Source organism: Odontomachus brunneus, unplaced genomic scaffold, assembly GCF_010583005.1.
Source record: "Odontomachus brunneus isolate Ranch 3 - 2012 unplaced genomic scaffold, Obru_v1 Obru_scaffold_137, whole genome shotgun sequence".
Lineage (NCBI taxonomy): Eukaryota > Metazoa > Arthropoda > Insecta > Hymenoptera > Formicidae > Odontomachus > Odontomachus brunneus.
In genome coordinates this window covers 519623-543744 of record NW_022639587.1, presented here as the reverse complement: position 1 = coordinate 543744, position 24122 = coordinate 519623, and the positions used below count along the sequence as shown (strand labels likewise).

Sequence of the window (24122 nt, the reverse complement as noted above, 5' to 3'; positions counted from 1 at the left end):
TCTCTCTCTCTCTCTCTCTCTCTCTCTCTCTCTCTCTCTCTCTCTCTCGCTCCTTCTCTCTTTCCTTCAATCCACGTTTCACGCGAACAATATTTTCTCGGGATACTCGCAGTTCACACGCGCGCTAACATTCTTACGCTCACTTCTCCAGACTATTAGCGCCAAGACTAAATTTTGCCCTTCCTATCTTCGATCTTCCCGTCCTCCCCTCCTCGCACAAACTCCCCGTCCTCGGCATCCCGCGCATCCCTCGCTTTTCACGCAACGGCAATGTACCAAGAGCAATGAAAATGATTAAGCGCCACCCTGAATCCCGGCAAAGCCGCTCTAATCCGGCGCCAAAGGCAAAATCAGAGACACCGGCGGTGCGCGAGTTAACTCGCCACCGCTACGCGCATGAAGCACAGAGGCAGCTGAAGCGCGCCTGCTTATTACCGGCGCTCATCGGAAACAGTTAAGATCTTTCTGCCTCTGGTGGCCTTTGAAGGGATGAAAATGCTGGTCTACACATAAACAGCGAAGAAAACGATTCTCGCTTTGCCTGCCATTCTTAATTGCGGTCCAGCCTCTCTCCGATTTAATTTGTAAATTAAAGCCTTTCTAACTTAATATTTAAATAACAATCAAGCTTTTTACGGTCACTTTCTCGCAAAATGTTAAGCATTGCGAAATTTGATTATTTAGACAACGAACTATTTATAATTTCCTTCCTTTAACCGAGAAAAAGAGATAACCTCCTCTATGTTCAGAAAAATATTATTTCGTATTTTAACATTTTTATAGTTTGTTTACTTTATTTTATATTATTTTTTACTTTTTAAGTTTTTTTCTCTGAAACCCTACATATATTATTTTGAATGCTTAAGGTATACATAAATTAAGATTTTTATCATTATTCTTTAATTATATTTTCCTTTACTAAAGATAGCAATATCGTATATTTCCATAACATTTAAAATACTCCCAAGTAACAGGATAATATCAAATAACGTATTATTGACGTTAGAGATTTGTCTACACTTTAAAGCGGAATAATTTCTTATCTAAACTCTAAATCAATATTAAATTGTTTGTGATGACCTTTTTAGATACAATATAAATTAATCTCTAATTTCTTTGTTATTTTTTAGATACGAGCGATACATTCTTAATAATCGTTACTTGAAACTTCTCTCATATGAGACATTCAGATCTAAATATATGTAAAGTTGGATGAGTTTTTCAGTTAAAACACATGATGTATGGTAAAACATCTAATTATTGATATCTCCTTAGTCATTAAAACTATAGAAAAACCTAGTTTTTCTTGCGACCTGTGTCATCAGTTTCAGTTCCGAAGATCTCTTGGAATCACAGGCTTTTATTCTAAACGCTCTTTTATCGATAAAAATGTCTCTTACGTGACTTAAAAGCCTTCTGATGGGTTTATGACCACATTTAGAGGCACTTTTATCGATAAAATAATATAGAACTTGGACCACAGAATGCAGGCAAGAAACTTAACTCTAATGCTGATCTAAAGCTGACCTAATGCTGACTCTAATGCAAGAAAAATCAAATTCTCCTAGAGAGTCAATTACCAAAATGGCTGCTAATAATTGGATGTTTCACCTTATGTGATATTATACTAATAATCTCTTATACTAATAATTTCGTAACTAACAATAATAAACTCAAATCTAACTCAAATTTGAGTATCTCACTTAAGACGAGTGTTTCAAGTAGCGACTACTAATACTAATAACAATAAATATTAGGACTCCGCCTGCTCTCGCGAATGGTGGAGGCTGATCTGTAAAACAGTTGAAACAGCGAAACCGGAAAAGCACTTTCCGAGAACCCTATATATCAGTCAAAAGTTCACGCCGTTTTTCCAGCACTTATGTGATAATTCGATTGCAGGAGCACACTCCCTACGTCTGTAGACGACGCAGCAGCGACAGACGGCCGTTGAGTTTCGGCTTCCCTCTTCAGCCCAACCCCCACCGTCACCCTCCGACGCCTCATCCCCCGCGTTCTCGAGATGGCAGCATACCGAGGGCAATGAAAATGATTAAGCGCCGCCGTGAATCCTAGCGAAGCCGCACTAATCCGCCGCTAAAGGCAAAACCGGAGTCAACTTCGGTGCTGTAACTCGCGAGTTAACCTCCCATTACACACGGAAAACGCAAAACGCGAGACGCGAAACAGCCCGCACGCATCAGCCGGCAATGGGCGCGCACGGTCTCCTCTCATCCGTCTTCGCACGCAAACCACCATATAACGCTATCTAATTTTCACTATTCTGGTCGCGCGATCTTCTGCGCCGCCCGCATTACTCTTGTTTAACGTACTTTTGGGTGTACTCTCTTGCCGGGCCGGAAATATAGCGCATCTGGGAGATCTAGGCCGGACCGCTGTGTGTGCCGGAATTTGTGGAAACAATACGTAAAACTTGCACGCCGCAAGACCGAATTTGTGGGTAGCAATATGCAAAGTCCCGATCGGGGCTACGGCCGGCGCGTCTTCCCGAAAAACGCTGCAAAAACGCAATATCAATTTCCAGACGGGGAACTCCAGGTACGCGCGGTACATTTTTCAAGGTGTTCGATCGAAAAGTTGCCGTTTTCGATACATTATTATATATCGGGAGCGATACGAGAGAGAGAGATGCAGAAAGAGAGAGAAGATAGAGTATATGGTCGTCGAAGTCGTGTGACGGTCGCAAATAAAGCTGTCTCGGATGATTCAGGGCACGTCTTAGTCTCCGGTTTACTACTCCGTAGAAGAAGAGGTTCTTAAAAATATTAACCGTCCCGAAAAGTGCGAGCCTCCCCCCTCTCTCTCTCTCTCTCTCTCTCTCTCTCTCTCTCTCTCTCTGCCTTCTTCTCGCGTCGCGCCTTTTTGGTGCCACGTAACAAACTGTTTCTACGGCCCCGTTATCATCTTTCCGGCTGAGGACAGTCACGGCAAGAGCGAAGAGAGGAAGAGGATCCGAACGCGACGAGAAGGGAGAGACCAGCAGTGAGAGAAAGAGAGACTGAGACGGGAGTCGGGAACAAGAACAGGATTAATGGGCCGTCGTATCACGCACGGTGGGCGATAAAATATCGTAGGAAATATCCTCTGGCCGTGTAGAGTCTTGGCCATCCGTGGAATTTACTCCCCGCGATATCTACTATCTTAGATAATCTCCGCCATTAAAGACCACCAGCCGGATACTACTCACTCTCTATCTCGTTCGCAGCTTTACGATAAAAGCTTATGCGCTACGCCAAATTCCGCTGCTATTACAAGAATGCTCATTCCATCCGCGAGAGAGGCACTTAGAGTAAATACCACTTTCCCGGTGGGAACAGTGTGGCGCGATTCACGTTACGGTATTAATATAATAACCACATATGCTCGTCGTCGTGGACTCGGTATAAAACTGTGTATCAACGTTTCTCCCTCGATGGTATTCGCTCTCACCCATTGTTCTCATCCACTCTAATACCAAAGCATTTTCGCGATACTATTTTTCGGATTTTCAAGTCGATTGCAACACGTGACAATCGCGAATCATACAAATTTTTTATTCGGATTTGCACACGCAGAAAATTTTTATCAAAAATACAAGCGTTCATTAATTAAAGAAATACTATAGTAATTTCGTCTAGCTAGGATGCATTCATGATGCAGAAAAAGATAGGAAATTTAAAGGAATAAAACTGTGTTGAAGCAATTTTCTCCAATAAATACGGAATTTTTTCAATGGCTTTGAAATGTTTGTGAAAAAATTTCTATTCTGAATACATCCGTTCCTTATATCATGATTACATCAATGACCTACGGAGAAAAAGATTTTAGTTAATCTAATAATGAATAAACCAAACGCGTTTTGGTTAAAGGAAACAGAACTTTATATTTTTAAAATCAAATTTAGTTCATAAGAACCAGAAATTCCATTTATTTAAACCAAAAATCAATTTAATAAATTTAATTCTGCAACAGATCCTTTGCAGATGATAATAAGCAATGCAAGACAGTCGACACGGTTACAACTGCGTATCGCTATCAAAGAAGCGTAATGAATGTTCCGTCCTTTCGCAATTCTCATAGACGCGCATATGCAGTGTACAATACACTCAAAAAACGAAAACTCTAGTTGCAGAAAGCTATTTCCTGTAATCCCATATTCTAAGTGAAAATTTTTACCGAAAGAGTATTCCTCTTCTAATGAAATGGATTATTAATCAGAAATTCTCTAAATATTATTCTAACTTTTTCCTTTTCCTTTCTAAAAGGGATATGTTTACTTGCAGCAGAATGTCATACACGCGACACAAGACTTATGACTGTAAAAGACAAATTTTTTTTACTATAGGGGGGAATATCGTGCTCAGAAGAATATTTTACTTTTAATTTTAAAAGAGTCCTCTTATGAGGTCATATACAGGGTGTTCAGTAACTCACAGAGGAACCACAACTGAATGAAAAATTGCTTTACCATTTTGCGAACAACTACGTAAAACTTTGAATTTTACGTGGTTATGCGCAAAATGGTAGAGGAATTTTTTGTTCTGTTTGACCTAATCTACCTGTATACCGCCGCTTCTGTGTGAGTTACCGGACATCCTGTATAAGAATAAGGTCCTAGAATTCAAAGGATTCCACTAAGGAGAAGATCGTATCGAGACAACAATTTTTCTCATACTGGTACTAAAAATAACAAACAATCCAAGCTGCAGAGTCAAAAATACATGTATAGGACATTTTTGCTTTTCTGATATTTAGATGATTATTTACGTAGAGCAAATATGCTATCAGGTTACAAGATTATCTGATCAAGCTATTCGTTTCTTGTTGTATAAATGTTGATTTCAGCGTGAATGTATCCCCTTCGCACGATATAAGTCTAGTAAAGTGTACTATTAGTGTGCTATATAATTCAAAAAAAATATTCTACGAGTATTATCGCGAAAGTCATGAGACTCAACCGTCGTTGACGTTTACCCTCTCCGATATACGCGATCACAAACAGTCTCTATTATCATTGCCGTCCACTACTAACGTGATCGCGGCCGATACTTTTCGAAGTTATCCCTCAGAAGTCGCATTTCTCTCCGGCTTTATCCACCGAACGTCGAATATCCCGCAACGTTCCGGATCGGAAAACCGAAATCGTGTGTACTTGATAAATATTTGCGGACCCTTGGGTAACGCGGCGTGTGCGCGGACGTTAAGCCTGCGTGACGGCTCGATCTCGTGTTTCGAGACCTTCCGCAGGAACGTGTATCGCGAGCCACTTTGGACGTCCTGACGTATGGCGTGTAAATACGAATATCGCGCGCGGAACAGTAATGCGGTCCGCAAGGGCCGCTCTAGGGAGGGTAGCGCACCCCTGTCATGTTCCCAAGCCGCAGTGGTCTGCCAAGTGGGATTTTGGTCGTTCTGCCAACCCGCCGGGTAACTCGTAACAGAGTCACCAAAGCGGGAAAATTACGACTGGGACGCCAGCTTCTGGGATGTTCTTCTTCAACATGAAGCACGCTGCCTCTCAAAAGGGGAGCGCGCGCGATCTCTTTCCGCACCGCACTTGCCGCTTCCGTTTATTTCTGCTTTCATACACTCCCGTCTAAATTTGAATGGGAATTAACGCTGAGGGTCGGAAGCGATTCCTGTCGTCGACTGTACGTAATAGCCGCTTCTCGACACGTAACAGCGATCACAAGTTTATCGCGAGCGCTTCTGATTAAATTCGGCGGCTTTATTAAATTCTCCCTCCTCCTCCCCCTCCTCTCCCCACGGATTATCGTTAATAAGATAACGACGGGCACGAACGGGATAATAATAACTTTCCGAAGCGCGCGAGTTACTCCCTCTCCCCCTCCCTCCCTTCTTCCCCTCTCTCTCTCTCGCGAAGAAAATGACGCATTATGCATCCCGGCATACGCTACGCCTATTTCGTGGACAAGCGACTATCAGCAGCCACGAGAATTCTCCTGGTACGTGACTCGAGTGCAAACCGAACAAGACGGCGCCGGCACGTCGTACGACGACAATGCGGTGTTCTTGCACGGGCGATGTATTACCTCGGGCATTAATCGGTTCGCGATAGCGCGCCAGTGTCGGTAATATAAGCACGCGATATTATAAAGGCGACGAGCCAGCCGATCTCTTCGAGAAAGGACGTTGCGCTCCTTGTCGCGGCCTTAATTAAATTCCGGCAAAGAATCGGAAGTAGGGAAAAGTTCAGCACCTCTCTCCTCCCTCGCGTCTCCACCCTCCTGCGCGTTCTGCATCGCCCACCCTCCTCCACCGTCCCTCGCGTCGCGCTTCTGCCCGGTGACGGAACTCGGCTCGGGCCACGCGGGTTTTAATAACCGTCCCGGATCCGAGCAAGAAGAAGCTGGCAAATGGCCGTGCGGCGTCGGTGGCGGCTCTGGAAGCCGGGCCAGAGAGCACAGGAGAAGGGTATACCAACCCGCCGGAGTCAAGCATCGATCCCTCTATTCCTGTCCCGTTCCCGCTCTCGCTCCTCCACCATTTCCTCACGCAACCGCCACCGACGTATCCCCGTCTCTCCATCTCTCCGCCTGTTCCTATCTACTGTCCTTGTCGCTCTCTATCTTTCGTTCTCTCTCCCCTTTCCTCCCTCTCTCTCTCTCTCTCACACATACATATTCTCTTCCTTCCCTCCTCTCTCTTTCTCGTATGACACCGCACGTTTCTCCAGGAAAGCTCACACGCGCCTTACGCCTCCCTCACCCTCTGCATTGCTCTTTCCGCGTGCTTCTCGCCTCCGCCGACTTTCACGGTAATTCTTTTCCCAACCCCTTCCCTCTAGCCGCCCACCTATCTATCTATCCATCTACCTATCTATCTATCCGTGTCTCCTTTTCCGTTCCTCCCTATCTACCTATTCCTCTGCCGATCTATTCCCCGGTCTATCTCTCTCTATCTCTCTCTCTCCCTCTCGCAGCTCACTTTTGTCCTTTTCTTCCTATCGGCCTCCACCTAGTCTGGCTTCCTGTGCAAACGTCTCCAAGTCGGTCTATGACATTACTGCTTGCTCTCGCGCTACTTCTTCCCCGACTGATTCCACTGAAGCCGGTCTCCCTTACCCTGCGCTCTCCTCCACCCTCATCTTTTATTTTCCGCCGCGCTCACCGCGCGATATCCCCGCCAGTCCCATTCCGATACCGCTAACCCCTTCGCAATGTTCGCGGCAGACGGTGCGATATCTCGTGTAACCGCGGGTTATCGCCGAGGGAGAATTCTTTCGCGTACCGTCGACCTTGCACCCCGAACTTTTTAATCACCTCGTCCCGACCACATAAACAAAGTACGAAAATATTTTCAGAGCTGTGAATCGAAAATTTCTTTGGAACTAACGTTTGCGGAGTTATATCTAAAACATATCTCAGATTGTCGAAATCGAGATAATACAAAATATATAAGATAAACCATTTATCGTCAGATCTTAAAATATCTTTGTTGGTTTTTTTTATATTAGAGGAAAATGTGCAAGAAATAAATCGTGTGGATAAAAAGGATAAATATTGTGATCAGTCAATCCTTTCAAACACAATTTATTTATACATTTTTTTCTTAATATAAAAAAAACAACAGAAATATTATTAAATTTAACATTAAGTCACTATATATGAACCACACGATTCCGAGAGAAAAATATCTGAAAAATAAAAAATATTGATTCGGTGAGTAATAATATATTTATTTAAATCTACGTGTTTTTTTAAAAAATAGAATAAACAATCGCTTTCATGAAAAGTAACGATTTTAGAAAAATATGTTTTTTCTCATTTATGCAAAAAACATTTTGTCAGTGTAAAAATATGACATATAATAATTATGTAAATATGTTATTAGTAAGCATCGAATAAACACTCTTTTTACTTTTTAGATATCTTTTTCTCTCAAGACATTAAATAGAACAATCACGTAAACCATAGCATGCGAAGCTAAAACGATAGCATACGAAAAATTATTTTAAAATGACGTAAAAAAAGAAAAGAAATGTCAGATTATTCTTTATAAAGTGGTATATACGGCAACAAAATAATAATTTTACATTAAATAATTTCATTATTCCTGCTGACTTTTTTTCGAATTGATAGAAAGATACTATTGTTTCTGTGTAATGAATGATACTGTTACATAAAATTAAGTGCAACCGTATTCCTGGTGTCCGCTAACGACCATTGGTCAAACGTCTTCGAAGAATCTATTGCTGTATCTTCCTGACATCATAGGAGAGCAGCTCAGTGGTATCAGATTATACTCGGCGGTCGAGTCACTGACACTTTCCACTACGAACTATCATAGATAACATATATACGCGGTCGCGTACCCGAGGAAGATGCACGTATGCAGACTAGTACCTAACAGCAAGGCTATTCCCATGTGCAACGGAAGATACATGCCACATTGCGAGCAAACACGCGCGTGCACACGTAACCGAAAAATACTTGAGCGAAACGCGCACGCTGCTCAAGGTAACTGCGCGGAGTTTCAAAACACGACAATTTTTATTCGGATATATCGTCGATTGGTTGTTATAACTTTTATACTTTCATTCTCTAATTTCTAATTGAACCTCAACAGCGTACCACTGCCCATTTACGAGCGACTTACTCCCGTCGAATTTCTTCAACGTATATTCCCCAAAGAGCCTCAAAACGTCATTCGAAGGAAGTGTTTGGCAAAACAATACGGGGTGTCTGACAACTCGCTATGGACAGCCGCGGTGTGCAAGTGGAATGCAATCCGCGAGCGAAAGTTCTCTATCATTTTTCCAACAAATACGTAAAATTTCGAGATGTTAATGGAAAAAGACTGACGAATTAGAGCACGCGACGTTGTGGAACGGACTCTGTGTGATTGCACTGAAAATGGCTAAAACACGACTGTTTCTTAGCGACACGCGCACAACACGTTCGCGATACGTCGAGGAACAATTGCCTATACGCCGCTCGTATCATTACTCCGCCTTCAACTGTCAACCAGTATCCATCCGTACTGAAAGGCAATTGTGTTTCAGCCATTTTCGGTGAAATCTCGAACCCATACCACAACATCGCGCGTTCTAAGCATCAATCATGATTCACATAAACTCGAACTTACTTGTCAATCATGTAATTGTTTTCTTCAGATTATGAAAAGTGACTGATTTTTCTATACTTAGAGGCGACCATGAATCTTTTTCTTCAATATAAATTCGTAAAAGGTGAACGTTTCTACATATTTTCGAGGATAAATTTTTCACTTCTTATGAGTTCACACTAAGGGAAAAGATTGACCTCTTTCCCCTAGTTTGTGAATTCTTTTTCATTAATATCTCGAAATTTTACGTGATTATTTGAGAAATGGTCGAGAATTTGCTGAGTGTCACGTGTTCTGCCTGCATACTGCGGCTTCACAGCAATTTGTTGAACACTTTGTATATGAAAAAAAAATATATACACATATATATCGAATGGATGTAGTATATATCGAGTGGATGTAATTGATCCTAGTAAATTCGGCATGAGGAAAATAACTTCCTGCAACGGGAACGTACACGAAAAGTACGCGTAATACCGGTAGCGTGTTGTACGGATACAATAGTAAATACGCTTTTCGTAACAATAAGCCCCTATTGGCTGAAAACCCTTACGACGTCTCCTGTGAAGACATACCAGCTCCACGAGGAAAAGCGGCTCGGTAATATCGGATTACTCGCGGTCGTCTCTGATGCTTCCACGCTTCTGCTATTGCCGCAACGATAGTAATGGCGGGCGCAGTCTATAGCGTAGCACCGTAGGGCGCGTACATACGTGGCGGCAGGGTAACGTTATTCCCCGGCGCGAATAGATATACATTCCATCGACACTGATGCTCAACAACCAGACAGCCCGACTGATATATATTGTACGACAAGCGCATATCCAAATGCAACGCGGGCGCGAGCGTGTTTCAAAGTATTGTCATAAGCTGTTTATTAAAATACACCTCAAGGGTGATATCACTGTTCAAAATTTGCTACTCAAAATTAGCCGTTAATCTTAGAGAAAAGCAGAGTAAATAATTCTTACTGAAAGCCTGAAAGAGCGATGCTGGGTGCCGACATAATGCAGTTTCGTATTTTGCGCTGTTATTCTATTTGGTTGCATGGAATTGCAGATACTTTCACAGAGTGAAAGTACAAACAAATCAATACAGGGATGCTCCAAATTATAGCAAAAAGAATTTTGTAAGTAAACAATTCTTTTCTTATATAACATGAGGTACCCTTCAATGCATTGACATTTATAACGTTTACTCTGTGAAAGCATTTGCAATTTTATGCAATCAAATAAAAAAACAGTATAAAACTACATTATATTGATAACTCAGCGTTTCTTCTTTGATATTTACTTCATTACTCAAATGGATATCACTGTTTTTTGGTTTGTAAGATATTGCTTGGATGAATAAAAATTCTTCATCCTTATCTTAATCGTACCATAGTTATCACTACCTATATTATTTTGTTTATACCTTTTGTCTATTTTATCTGCCCGAAAAAATATAATCTTCTTCTTATGGTTTTAAGAGGATCTCTCTAAAATTAAAAAGAATATATTTTAAACACAATATTCTCTCTTAAAGTTAAAGGAATTTCGACTTTTATCTACAGTACAAATTTTGTTGTTAACGGAAAGTTCTTTTAATAAAAAGGTATTCATGCCTCTTGATTCAAAAAGAGAAAAGTTAGAATAATATCTAAATAGATTTCCGATTAATAGTTCGTTTCTGTAGAAGAGAAACTCTTTCAGTAAGAGTTTTCTCTTGGAATGTAAGTTTACAGAAAATAGCACTTTGCAACTAGAATTGTTTTTTTCAGATTGGAATATTTTCCTTTCGGTTTTAGAAGGATCTGCATATATAAAAGAGAAGATTTCTGCTAAGAATAAGATTATATTCTTGAATGTTATTTTGTCTATTCTAGGGTCAAGACTTTCAGTATGAGCAAAAGTCAGAGGCTACTTTTCTAAAGTTAAACGGGACGGAACGGAATGAAACGGAACGGAACGGAGCTTCCGAAAATGGATCTCACGGAAATATGCATACGCTGTTGCGTGTTTCAACACTCGTCGCAGAAACGCACATTCACAACGTCCAGAACAATAGCTACGATCCTGATAAGTGTTCAGGATTGCGGAGTGAATTGGATTGAAGTTAAAAACTCGCAACCCAGGTAAATTATAGCCATGGGGCGCAAGAGTAATTGTTTCGTGGCGTCCAAGAGAGTTAGTAGACCAAATGGAAGCGAATGGAAGTAAATCAGTGTACTTCGTTTAAAATACGATTCTCTCGCCATTACTATACAATTTATCAGCGCGCCCGGTAAAACTTACATCAAGCCCGTAGGAACCGGTCGGAATTAATAGAGATGTCGCGTGGGCGCTGGCCGAGTTACGTCGCAGATTATCCCGGGGACTTTTATTTCCGCTCTCCGCGTGACGAAGCCACCTAATCCTCTTTTCCCCGCGGCGCGTGACAATAAATACATATTCATACAGGAAACATACGTCTCCGCGTGTAATTCCTTCCCCCGGCTAATCTGTGATACAGACATATGTATATGTAAATATCCGAGGGTACTGCAAATTGACCGTAAGAGCCAGCCAGCCACCCACCGATAGCGCGGCGCCGCGAAATACGCCGGGCGGCGGAGCAAATCAACCGGAACGCGATTGCGCCGTGGAAATGAAACCGCGGAATCTTCGGCCGCGGCGAATTTCCGAAATTCGCCGGCTCGAATTTCTATATTAATAGCTTTAACACACAAGCGGACGCGCCCGGTGCGCGAATGCCGATGGCGCCGCTGCCGGGGCGATTCACAGAGAGAGGCATCCCCCGCGCGCGCAGTGGCGCGTCGTGTTCGACCCCGGTGGAATACGCGTCGATGACCGTATACGAGCCAGCGGTTTTGTCATTCTAATAGGGAGGGCAATGCATCAATTATAGAAACACAGCCAGCCCGGCCTGGCATTACACGGCCGCCGAATAACGCGGCCCGATTGCGCGCGATTATGCGAACAATAAATTGGCAGTCGGATGCACCACGCACGAGACATTCCGACGTTTCAACGTGCTCGCGTCGAACGCCTCCCTCCTTTTGTGCCAATAAGGACAATAGGGGAAATTCTTGCGGCGACGATGCTCGATACTCTGCGACCTTGTTAATATTCTCTCTCCCTCTCCTCCCCCCTCTCCCTCACCAACTTTTGTAAAGTGTCTGCACTGAAAAAGAGTTTGTTGTCGAAACAAAAATCTAATTTACCGGACCAAAAGTCGGTTCGAACAGGATCGTTTGATAATTGCAACTAAAAAATTTTATTGCCGCTATTTTGCCCTTTTGATAATACATGCACTTAAACAAAAGTAGAAAACGCCAACCAAATCATACATACTAAATATTTTAGTTCCAAACATAAAAGTAATTTTTTCAGTATGGGAGAATTTTGAGACACTATGTAGATCTATTTACAGATTTTGATTTGATTGATTATAATTGAAGTTTTCCTATATCTCCAGGAATATGTCCAAAAATATTGACCAAAGAATATGTTCATATTTCATCGATCATGTTTATTCTATCTAAATAAAAAAATTTTGATTTAAGCAAACATTATTAGTATCCACCGAATGAATTTATTTTTTAGATATCTTTTCCTTCAGTGTTCGAATACCGGCCTCAAAATAGATTCTGAATTTCGACTGAGGTGTCTCCTTAATTATTCTCGCTCAGTGCGTAATACGTCCTGCATAATAAAGGATTCGACACACCTTGAAATATACACGACGTCCCGACATCCTGCATCTTATCTTCCTGATCCAACATCCCGCTTCGGGTATTCCATCGTGACACTGACACTGATATTAGCACTGGCGCTCACGCGGATACGATTTAGTCGGAGGAACGCGATGTCGACGAAAGCCCAATTAAACAATTCATCAGTCAACGAAAAATTGTACTCACACGACGGGAAAATGTCAACAACGCGACGATACACGTGCTCCGCGCCGCGGTATGTGCGTCACTCGTCGGTTCGAGACGTAATGACTCGGTCACGGACAAATATGCGATGCACCAGAGTACCAAAACAATCGACAAACTTGTAATCACCTTCAGTCGTTGTTGTTGTTCTCTGATCAATGACGAAAATAATCGTCTGAAAAATCATGAGACATTACAACGCTCTCAAAGTATTTCAGATCTTTAAATCATCAAATAGTTGCGCGATATGTATTGAAAATGTCACTCGTAACACTCGACAATCGTTGTCGACAATTATTAACATGCAATTATTAACGCCCCGTTTCCTATTGACTCGTGTTTTCATATAGCACCATTGAATGTGGCCTATCTATAATAATGACTAGAAGCTGACTTCAGGACGGATCACAAGACGCAGGATGTCGACGCTTACAATGAATTTTCACTTTTTCCGCATTTCAAATCCTATTGAAACGCGCCTAACATCTATAGAAAGTATAATAAAAAAATTATAAAGGAAGAAAGCTTGTTTTTTATCGACCTATATTTACCTATATTTACGTATTAATTTTTATTAAATCACTCAGATCCATATTAATACTCATTATTTGAAACTTGTCTCAAGTGGGATACTCAGATTTCAATTCAGATTTCAACTCAGAGTTTTCAACTCAGATTTCAATTCAGAGTTAGATGAGAGATTTTTTGTTGAATCGCAATTACAGATGTAAATGTCACATTTATCGTTATTCAACTGAAAAAAACTTGGATCTGATTCTGAATAAACCTGAGTATTTCACCTAAAACAAATTTCAAATAACAACTATTAATGCAGACCTTTGCTTATCGCGCGCAATACTCTATTGTGTGTGTGTGTGAATAAGTTACTTAATTATTGCATTGCTTATAAAGAAAGATTCGGGGATAACTTGAAATAATTAGATATTAAATAACTCTGAAATAAATCCTTTAAGCCTCAACATGGAAACTCAACACGAATTATTGAGATGGTAAAATATTTAATACACACACGCACATAATCCATAGAGAAATAGACTCCCTATTTTAATCCAATAAATGGCGGCATTAAATCAGACATTTATAACATCAAAAGGTAACAGCCTGTAGAGTGTTACACCATGAGATTCTCTACTGGCTTTTCAAGTTCAACGAAATTTACAATGCCAGATAATCAGATATTAAACAATTCTTAAATGAGTTTTTCCTTAAGGGACTCAACACGGAAACTCAACACAAATTATTGAGATAATAAAATATTAAGCAACCTAAAGATAGATCCTATTTGAAGGGTCAAAGCGGCGTTAAACAAACATTTGAAGTATTAACGGACAACAGCCTGTATAGTATTGCAATCTCGAGATTCTCTGTTGGTTTTTCAAGTTCAACAGAATTTCTAGAGTTACACTGCATAACAGCAATATCGACTCGGGAACCCAGTGTACCATTGACAGGTCTTACGCCGATTCCCGGCGAAATACGCGTAGTGATTTATAATTAACGCGATAGAGCAACCTTTTCTCTCTGCCGACGTGTATCGGCACGTGGGAGAATTGCCTGCATAGTTTTGAGAACTCGTCTCGACCGTTTGACCATTAGATCGCTCGTGAGGCGATAGCGCTCAGACGGCGATGGCGAATACGACGGTGAAACGGCAAGAATTTCCTCTCTTCGACTCTCTCTCTTTCTCTCTCTCTCTCTCTCTCTCTCTCTCTCTCTCTCTCTCTCTCTCTCTCTCTCTCTCTTGTTTTAACTCGCAATACCTCGGACGCACGAAAATTCGATTTCGCCTTACTGTCTGCCAGCTTCTGGCAACGAGAAGCAAATTCTTCGACAGTATGCAAGGCGAGACACGACGGAAAGGCTACGGTCCTGTCTCCCTTGTCTGGCAGCGTCGTGCTATTAATCGCATTAGGCGAACGACGGGTCTGCTTGAGTGGTGGATGCCCTTGCCTTCCTTCACAAAGGCATCGCACGCCGGGTACCTTCAACCGTGTACCGTGATACGGCCAGCGAACGCGCATTCTGGGTATATATCAATCACATACTAAGGACGCTTAGAGTTCCGCCGAGCACTCCCTGTCACTCGATTAGACCTTTTAATAATCTCCAATGCATCCCAAGAAGTATTTTGGTCTCGGGCGGACATCTAGTCGGAAATATTTCCTGCAATTCGCTGCGTTTCACGAGGAACGCGAGTCGATAGGAAATGTTCATCCTGTCCAGTGTCTCAGAAATAATTAACTAATTTTAAACGAGTTGCAGATTAAAATCTATATCGCCTCCAAAAGTGATACAAACAATTTGACGTTAATCCAGGACTTGGATTAAAAATTATTTTACTTGAAGTATAATCTCAGCAAACGTGATGACATCGAATAACGCATTAATAATGTGTTATTAACGTTGAGACATCATTAATGCGTCATTGATACGTCATTTCACGTCGTTCTACTGCTCGGATGTACTTCTATTCGTGCTCTTATGGAAATATATGATGTTGCTATCTTTGGCAAGACAATTAAAAAATAATGACAATTTCAATTTTTTTATATATGTACTTTAAATATTTAAAATTACGTATTTAAAGTTTCATTGTGGTTCAGAAATAAAAGTTTAAAGTCGACACTAATATAAAATAAAGTAAATAGATTATAAAAATGTGATATATTATAAATGCATTGTTATTCGACTGTATCGTGCACGGAGAAAAATATTGTAGTAAAAATTATATTTTTTAAATGGACCATACAAAATTATGATCGAAATTATTATATATTTGTATATTAAATATCACATATACACATGCATGTTAAACTTTTTGCTACAAAATTATTTATATTTTTATTTGAATGTTGTTTATGTCATATATTCAGTACATCGTTAAATTTACTATTTTTTTAGTAAAGTTTAGTAACTTATATTACAATTTAAGTATGGGGTCCAGCTTCACAAAAAACATTGAAAAAGAAATACATATAATTTTAACATAAATTTTACTGCAATACTTTCTATATGAATATTTACACCATATATACATTTTCGTCACAGAAAATCGAAATATTTATTTAAATGCGTATTTCTTCCAATAATAATTCTTTCTTTTAGCAAGAATTATAGAAGTACATCCTTAAATAGCGATAAGAATCGTCGAAAAATGACATACATGAATGCATACATGATCGAATTTTTTTAGATATTGAAACTTCTTCTCTACAATACCTTTCCCCGTCTTAGAAACCGTCTTTGAGAATGTGCAAACGCTCTCGCACCGTGAACTAAATTCGACGTACGAGCATCGAATGTCGCGAAAAATTCGAAATATAAAATGTATCATATAGCTCAGCACATATCTCTATAGGCAGCGCAAAGCACCAGCTATCGCAGTTACCGCAGAAGAAAAGAAATGTTATCAATCTCGTAAACAGTTGTGTGACGAGAAAAGTTTCTAATTAAATCTTTGCAGTTAAGCGCAAGCACTACCGTCACGTTTGCCTAATACGAAAAAGTTGTTTCCCTTTGAAGATTCTGAAACGTTCCGCGGGAAATACGCTTTTAACGTGTTCAGCTAAATGCAAAGGCATCAATTAAGCTACATGTAAATTGAATACCGAAGAAAAGTTTCTCGCACGTTTCATCTCGATCTCGCGCGCGCGCACGAGAGACAGGGCGTGATTTAAAATTCACCGAGATTATATCTCTCCGTCGTGCGAGACTCCAATTGACTTCGTAAATCGACTTGCGATATCGACATTTTTTATCCCGTATGCACAATCTCCTGTATTACGTGCCGTGTGTCCTTAAAAAAGAAAAAAACAGAAGAGAGAAAAAAGAAAACTGCGACCGACTCACGTTAATTTCGCGCACGTTCCTTCGAACGCTCAAAAATACGTTTGCGCTGCGCAATAGCTCGTTATTATCTCGGACGTTATTTCATGACGACGCAATTCAACACGAAAAACAATAGCTAAAACTCGCTGCTACACGAGGCGACCCCCTGAGCCACATTAATTTCGCAGCTTTAATGAAAAACAAAAAAAAGACCCACCAACGACGAGGACGCGCCGCTCGCGTACGCAGTGTTGACCGGAGGTGTTGATAACCGATGCATCTCATAGGGCTGCGTTTCAAAACCCTACTCAGCGGGTAGAGTAACATCCAATTAACCAATCATGATAAAGAAATCTTGGTTCTCCTTGTTCTGATTGGCCAATTAAACGCTAACTTAACTCTACCCGTCGAGCAGAGCTTTTGGAACGCAGCCTAGATAGGGCTCAACCATCCGCGCTTCAGCCAACACGTGTGTTTTCACTCGTCTCCCACGTATAATTGTGTCGAAGGTACACTGACAAAGACAGAACCAGAAGTAGAAACGCGCTTTTGAAATGCCGTTTGTTTCAAATAGTCCTTTTCATGTCCATATTAAAAATTCCAAACTCTGGCTTCGGACATTCTTTATTTTTTACCAATTGAAAAAACCACAAAAATTTTAATGTCATCAAGTCGATAAACTACTTAATACTATGACAGAAAAAAGAGCAGGAAAGTTAATTAGCAAAATGTTCTAAGACCAATAGTTTTTATAAAATTCGACATATGTTAAATGTATACAGATCCCAACGACTTGTGCAAGCACATTCTACTGCGCGAACACTATATAGGATGTTCCAGACTTTCCTCCGTAATTTTTGTAGGAATAATGGATTAAGATAAATATAAAAGTTCCATATCGTTTTGCGATACTTGAAATAAATCTCGAGATTTTAATTAAAGAAAATTTGTGAATAATCATGTAGGATATGGTAGATGAACTGCAATGACAACGTTTGTATATTTATATATTAAACTAACCAAAAAAATCCTCTGCCATTTTACAAATGACCACATAGATTTTTAGATATTAATTAAAAAAGATCTGTGCGATATCGCGCACTATCATATAACAATTTTCTTTTATTAATAATTAAAAATCTATGTAGTTATTTACAAAATAATAAAGAGCTTTTTTATTCAATTTAATATACAAGCACATAACAACGCACATTACATCCCATCTATTATATCGCGCGTGATTATTCACCAATCTTCTTCAATTAATATCTATAACTAATTAATAACTATTATTGCGAATTATATATTATTGCAAAACCATATGGGACTTTTATGTTCACCTCAATCTGTCCTAAATTCACACAAAAATTGCGCAAGAGAATCTGGAATATGCTGTATAAACGCGGGCCCGTAATAACTTTTATAAGTCCTCAGTTAAATACGACAAGTCGTAAAATTTCTGTAGCTACATCGTGATAGTTTCGACAGAACAAATGGTCTACCAAATGCTTCGGTTGCAATTAATATTAAAACATCAGAGTTACCATCAATGGTAACGAACAAACAGTCCATCACAGATACTGTTTACTATGCAATGGATTTATTACGTGAAAATCATCACATTTTGGACACAAAGATGCAGAAATTTTCAAAACATAATTTTTTTACTTCTTTCCTTAAAATCTATCACAAGTGGTTTATCGATCTGATGATATTAAAGTTTTTTTGTTTCTTTTTTTAATTAGTAAAAAGGTAAAAGCTGTCTGAAGCTGAGGTTTAGAATTCTTAATATGGACATAAAGAATTGACATTCGGAACAAACCGCATTCCAAAGACACGTTTCTACTTTTGATCCTCCATTTATGAGTCACAATACAGTCTGCAATACGCATTTCAAGCACTGAAGTTGCAGCGCTTCAAGATATTAAAATTGAAAGGCACTGTTGACACATTTGCACATGAACGAATCCGTTATCCGACAGGAATCAAAGCGACAGTACAGGGTGTGCAAATAAATGTAAGACAACGTGACGACGTTAATAATATATTAATACACTCTGTACTGTCACTTCGACTCTTGTCATAACCAATTTACACGCGTCAGTGCCTCTCAGTTTTGTCATCTTGAAATGCTGCTCGAAATGCATCTAGACCGTTTTGTGACTCAGTGAGTGACTACAATCCAGTACTGCATTTGCTCATTGAGTGCTCAATGAGCTCTTGCATTCGATTGGCATATTCCTTTAGATCTAAAAATACAGGGTTTCCGTATCACCTTTACAATCTCTTGTGAGGACGTAGAGCGGATTGAGATGAACACAAAAGTCCCATATCGTTTTGCGATATTCTCAATAATAACCGAGAAATTAATTAAAAAAAGATTGGTGAATAATCACGCGCGATATGGTAGATAAGCTGCAATGGCACCGTCTGCCGTTGTATACTTATACATTAAGTCAAATTGAACAAAGCCAAATTGAAAAAAGTCCTCTACCATTTTGCAAATAACCACATAGATTTTTAGATATTAATGAAAGAAAATTGTTTGTTGACATGATTGTCTATCACAATGCACAAATTTTCTTTTATTAATATCTAAAAATCTATGTGATCATTTGCAAAATGGTAAAGGACTTTTTTGTTCAGTATAGTATATAGTACAGAATGCAGTATAGTATACAACGGCAGACGGTGCCACTTCAGTTCATCTACCATATCGCGCGTGATCATGAGAATATCATTGAGATATTGAGAATATCGCAAAACGGTATGGGACTTTTTCATCTCAATCCGCTCTACGTCGTCACGAGAGATTGTGAAAGTGATACGCGACACCCTGTATACACCAATCAGATGCAAGAGCTCACTGAGCGCTCAATGAACGGTTGTAATACTGGATGCATTCAGTATGCGCGTCCGTCGACAGACTGCCGTGGCGCACTGTCTTTGAACGCAACAGCGTTCGCGCGCGCGGCCAGACGCGGCATAATACGAGGCAACCAACCCTCTCTATCCACCCCCGTGTGCGACGTCGCGACCGCGTCTGCCGTGAGAAGAGGGGGCGTGCAACCTCCTCTCGTCTTTCCGTCGACTTACTACCCGCCGCCGCCCGTGCCGGTTTCCTGGCTCGCATAACCGCGGAAGAGAGAGACGCCGTCATTTCTATAGACATTCATTATTCACTGCTCGCTCAACGCGCCTCTCACCCGTACTTTACCCTCTCTCACCGCCGGTCGTTTCGCCCTTTCTTCTCCCTACGACCCCTATATGTACCTGTCTTCCGTTCGGCGCGCACCTCCACTTCTCGCCCACGACGGGCCGCCCCGTCGGTGCCCGTTAAAATCGGCAACGGCGGATAATCCGCAGCGCGAGCTTTTAAACGAGCATCGCTCGCGGCAGCATCGGACTTCGCTGGAGGGTTTCTGATCGACGCGCGCGCGAGAGAGGCCGCGGAAGAGAACGGGGCGGAAGAGAGAACGGAGAGCGCACGATGAGAGGCGGAATATTTCATGAGGGCGAAAGAACGACGGCGAACGTTCGCGTCCATGGAAATCCATCGGGGCGCGGTAATGTTTTGCGCAATTCACACAGCCCCGTTAAACGCTTTCTGATGCCTCGATTTAATTACAATATGCTTCGATTTTCGGGAACGCGCGCGAACAGACGCATGCTTGCGGAATCGATTAAATCGCCCCGCTCGACCCGTTATACTATCGCTTTGTTTTCGCATGCGATCAGTTTGTTTAAAAATGTACACACACGATCGGGCGCGGCAGAGGCTGGAAGCCTTTTAGTCAGCCTGTGTTCTGCAGTATATTTTTTTCACGGCATCTCGCTCCGTATTCCCGTGATCAGTCAAGGGGATGTTGAGAACTCGACTGACGAAATACTGACCCTTTTCTGCAAAGTTTGCGTGTCAGTTGCAGAGAAATACAAACGCTTTTGTGCAATGAAGGTATGTGCGAAAGTGAATTGGTGTATTGTTCAGTATGTGAGGAGAACGTCACGAAATTGACGTTTCCAGCTGTCAGTTGTCGTAAATATTTTCTGATACAAAAGTTCTGCGCGTACCGAACGTGTACTCGTTCTCCGCTCAGGAAAATTTCAAAGAACATTTCTGCACCTTGACAATTAAATTTGGAAGCTCGAAAGTATACGAAAAGTTCGTAGAAAGATATATGCGCGCACGAGAGGAAAAATACCTAGAAATAAGAAATATTTACGCGATGGAGACTAAGAACATAGTATTTTTACTAACACACGTGCACATTTTCTCAAAACACTTCTCTCAAGTGAGACAATACATATTTTCTTAAAACCTATGATTGTTTATCTTACAAAGAAATTAGATTTAAATAAATATATTGTTAACACGCCCTGAGAGAGAGAATAAATGTTACTTCTCTCGGTTGCCTGGTCAGATCCTCCGCTAAATATGGTGAGCAAAGCTGCACACATTTATAAAAAATCCATGTACAAGAGACTCGAATGGCATGATCGCGTTAGTGAGACAATCGCCTCTACGTTATCGCCATTTTCCGAGTTCGTCGTCGACTCTGGCACCCCCTTAAATTCTCACGTGACGGATTCGTTCGCTGTATCGTGATTAATTGACCCGAGAGAATATGTAAGTGGGGCGCGCGAATGACCATTCAGTTGCGAATTTCAGCGCAGCGAGCAACGCGTGACGCTTTTGCAATTCGAGTCGATCGAGTTAACATCGGCGACATCGATTTCCGCGACCTCCCGAAGATAATATACGGTAATGGAGTGTAAGCTGTTGTACCGAGATCTAGCGATGGTAGAGAGAGAGAGAGAAAGAGAGAGAGAGAGAGAGAGATAGAATCTAAGTAAAAGTATCGAATATTTATTCATAATTCTGAAGCAATTCAAATACAGACGCGCGTTGGTACAATCGATTAATTAACCGCTATTACTATATTACACATATGCGCTTCGCGCGCGCACACACACATACACACACACACGCGCTCTCTCTCTCTCTCTCTCAACTTGTCGATACATTGCATTGCAACGTAACGACCATGTCGAGCACATATCAAATATCGTAATATCATGTACGTCGAAAACAAGCGCTCGCGAAAAATCGAATAGTGTTTGCATCTATAATATCGCTGATAGTAATACGAGCCTCGGTAATATTTACGTGTCTCCCCCTCCCCGTCACAATACGCATTTATCTTGCGCATTTTTTCGACTTCGGTCGCGCAACCGTGAAGTCGCGCCGGAACAAGCGCTAAGCAACTGCACGATCGTTGTTTCTCGCCGCTTAATCGACTGCTGAAATATAAATAAACATGAAGGGCATGCAAAAAGTCCGGCACTCAACGATGTTATTGACGACGCTTGAAAGAGAAAAAAAAACATTTTGTAAGCCTGCAATATTTATCAGGGCGGAACTGCGCCCAGTATTTATGCCATCTGTGTATTTTTTTTTACCGAATATCGTTCTGGCCACACTTCTAAAAACGCTTTACGTTTTTTTTCCATAAAACTCTCGATCGCTAACCGAGAGAAAAACTTCCGTGCATGAGTCCGAGATCGCCGTGACATGTTAAAGTTCGGCCTCCTCCCCACCCCCGATAAGAAACTTTCCCAATCCTTCGTCCTATGTCTCTCTTTTTCGCGCGCACTCTCTCTTTGGCATCTTATTTCCCCATATCGTCCCATTTCCGAACCGTAAAAGAGGATAGATAGAAGCTACGCTCGCCCAAGCTCAACTCATCGTCCACGTGTAAGTGAGCCGCATTATCCGTGACATTTTTTTCATATGATGACAAACAATTTGTCTCTTTTCAAGCAGAAGAAAAGGATTCATACAATTCCAACTGTTTCATATTCGTTTTTCCTAATAAATTCTCTCTCATAAATGTTACACGCATTAAGTAAACAAGGATATGTTATACTTTGTGCGCGGAGGAAATGTTTATATTTTTATAAATACTCGAGAAACACAACAGAATGCAGTAATTGTAATAAATATAAAGATATCCCCTCAGGGGGATGAAATGGAACGTTCTGTACACAAAAATATACGAATCAAAATACGTAAAAATACTGAGGATGGTCTAATTATGTGATGGAAAGAAAATCTAAGAAACAAAGAGAGTTAGCGAGCGAAAGAGAGAGAGTTAGTGAGCGAGAGAGAGAGAGAGAGAGAGAGAGAGAGAGAGAGAGAGAGAGAGAGGAACAAAGAGAAAGAGAACAGCAGAGAAATTTTCAAAATTTCACAATTAAAACAAATATCTCATATGTTCATTGCAGTATCGTATGTATATCGAGACGGAATGCTGTGTAAAAGCTGTGATGCAACAATTGCATTAATTACATTTCTCTGCATAAAAGAACGATTTGATATTCGCTCTGCGCCTCATATATTGATATATGATTGTATTCGCGTCAAATATAAATGAATAAAAAGTATCGAAATTGGAGAGGCCTTTGAAATGAACAGTCTAAAAAAAATCACACTCGTATTTGTGTTCTCGAAAAGGGAGCATCGACGACAATGAAATGTCGCATATTGAAAAAAGATAATTGCGGCCATACTTCGTTTTACGGTACGTGTTCTCTCACGTCTGTACAACGATATCGATACGCGCGGAACGTAAACAACGTATGAAATAGGAAACTTCTTTGGTCTACTATATCACCCCGGTATCGGGAGAATTTCGCTATGCTCCGTGTTTCGCTAATGTTTCCTACATACCATACTGCATTTACGTGATCCCGCGCGGAAAAATTATGATCTCAAGCATCGAAACAGAAGCGCGCGCGCGCGCGCTGGTATCGGTAATTGAAGCACGCACTCTTCGACACCCCGATCAAAATAATGGCGCCGCGGCGCGCCGGCATAGCGCGATCGCGATATCACATTTATATTCGCGTGGCTATTTATTTTGTCGCGTTTTTCTCCATCGAGCGTAATCGATGTGACGTTGGGGGGACCGCCGGAGAAGGTGGCAGCAGAGGAAGAGCAGGCGGAGGAACCGATATTATTGCTGGAGTACGCTGCGCCGGTATTTAGAATACATAGACGAACGGTATGTTTGCGTACGGCGGCTATGTACACCCGAGTTCAGTAACCCTTCTGCCGACGGCAGACGTGCTCGACGAGGCTGAGCCCAGCTAGGCACTCGACTCGACGCGTCTCTCTCTCTCTCTCTCTCTTTCTCTCTATCTATCTCTCTCTCTTCCTCTCTCTCTCTCTCTCTCTCTCTCTCTCTCTCTCTCTCTCTCTCTC

The 24122-nt window shown here is 41.1% G+C and overlaps 1 protein-coding gene across 1 annotated transcript in view; it reads right to left on the bottom strand.

Moving 5' to 3' along the window:
• Positions 1–24122, bottom strand: part of LOC116850211 (glutamate receptor 1) — a 432489-nt gene that overhangs the window by 407882 nt on the left and 485 nt on the right. The window lies entirely within an intron of this gene.